The sequence below is a fragment of the Lathyrus oleraceus genome, chromosome 3 (assembly GCF_024323335.1).
Source record: "Lathyrus oleraceus cultivar Zhongwan6 chromosome 3, CAAS_Psat_ZW6_1.0, whole genome shotgun sequence".
NCBI classification, from domain to species: domain Eukaryota; kingdom Viridiplantae; phylum Streptophyta; class Magnoliopsida; order Fabales; family Fabaceae; genus Lathyrus; species Lathyrus oleraceus.
In genome coordinates this window covers 383,534,878-383,536,684 of record NC_066581.1, presented here as the reverse complement: position 1 = coordinate 383,536,684, position 1,807 = coordinate 383,534,878, and positions in this window count along the sequence as shown.

Here is a 1,807-nt window from a genome sequence, read left to right as displayed (position 1 = left end):
GAGGAAGGAAAGAGTTTGTTTTTATCAGCCAGGCAGGTGAATGAGGCAGTAGCAGATGGGGCAGAGTTGTTTATGCTGTTAGCGACTTTAGAGGCTAAAGATAAACTGGTGATTGGCGACCTGGCCGTGGTGTGTGATTTTCCTGATGTGTTTCCTGAAGAAGTAAATGAATTACCGCCAGAGCGTGAAGTTGAGTTCTCGATTGATTTGGTACCTGATACTAGACCGATATCGATGGCTCCTTACCGTATGTCTGCTGTTGAGTTAGCTGAATTGAAGAGTCAGTTGGAAGATCTGTTGGATAAGAAATTTATTCGTCCGAGTGTGTCACCGTGGGGTGCACCAGTGTTATTGGTTAAGAAGAAAGAGGGTACTATGAGGTTGTGTGTGGACTACAGACAACTGAATAAAGTGACGATCAAGAATCGGTATCCTTTGCCAAGGATTGATGATTTGATGGATCAGTTGGTTGGTGCGAGTGTGTTCAGCAAGATAGATTTGAGATCGGGATATCATCAGATACGTGTGAAAACTGAGGATATTCAGAAGACTGCTTTCAGAACAAGGTATGGACATTATGAGTATTCTGTAATGCCTTTTGGTGTGACTAATGCGCCTGGAGTATTTATGGAGTATATGAATAGGATTTTCCATCCGTACCTAGATAAGTTTGTTGTAGTGTTTATTGATGACATTTTGGTGTATTCGAAATCTGAAGAAGAGCATGCTGAGCATTTGAGAGTGGTTTTAGGAGTTCTACGAGAAAAGAAGTTATTTGCTAAACTATCCAAGTGTGAATTTTGGTTAGAAGAGGTTAGTTTTCTTGGTCATGTGATTTCAAGAGGTGGTGTTGCTGTTGATCCTTCTAAGATAGAAGCGGTATCTAAGTGGGAAGCTCCGGAGTCTGTTGCTGAGATTCGAAGTTTCCTTGGTTTGGCTGGTTATTATAGGAAGTTCATTGAGGGATTTTCTAAGTTGGCGTTACCGTTGACGATGTTGACTAGAAAGGGGCAAGCGTTTGTTTGGGACTCAAAATGTGAAGAAGGTTTCCAAGAGTTAAAGAGAAGGTTAACTACTGCTCCTATTCTGATATTACCAAGTTCGTCGGAACCATTTGAGGTTTACTGTGATGCTTCATTGTTGGGTTTGGGTGGTGTGTTGATGCAGAATAAGCAGGTTATAGCTTATGCTTCGAGACAGCTGAGGATTCATGAGAGGAACTATCCGACACACGATTTAGAGTTGGCAGCTGTGGTGTTTGTTTTGAAGTTATGGAGGCATTACTTGTATGGGTCAAGATTTGAGGTTTTCAGTGACCATAAAAGTTTAAAGTATTTGTTTGATCAGAAAGAGCTGAATATGAGACAGAGGAGATGGTTAGAATTTCTGAAGGATTATGACTTTGGTTTGAATTACCATCCGGGTAAAGCAAACGTAGTGGCTGATGCATTGAGTCGGAAATCATTGCATATGTCTATGTTAATGGTTAAGGAATTGGATTTAATTGAGCAGTTTAGAGACTTGAGTTTGGGGTGTGAGAGTACTCACAATAGTGTTAAATTGGGAATGTTGAAGTTAACGAGTGGTATTTTGGATGAGATCAGAGAGGGTCAGAAATCCGATGTGCTTTTGGTTGATAAGTTGACTCTATTGAATCAAGGTCAAGGTGGTGAATTCAGAGTTGATGAGAATGGTGTTTTGAAATTTGGTAATCGGGTGTGCATTCCGGATGTTACCGAACTTAAGAAGAGTATTCTTGAAGAAGGACATCGTAGTGGCTTGAGTATTCATCCTGGAGCTGCGAAGA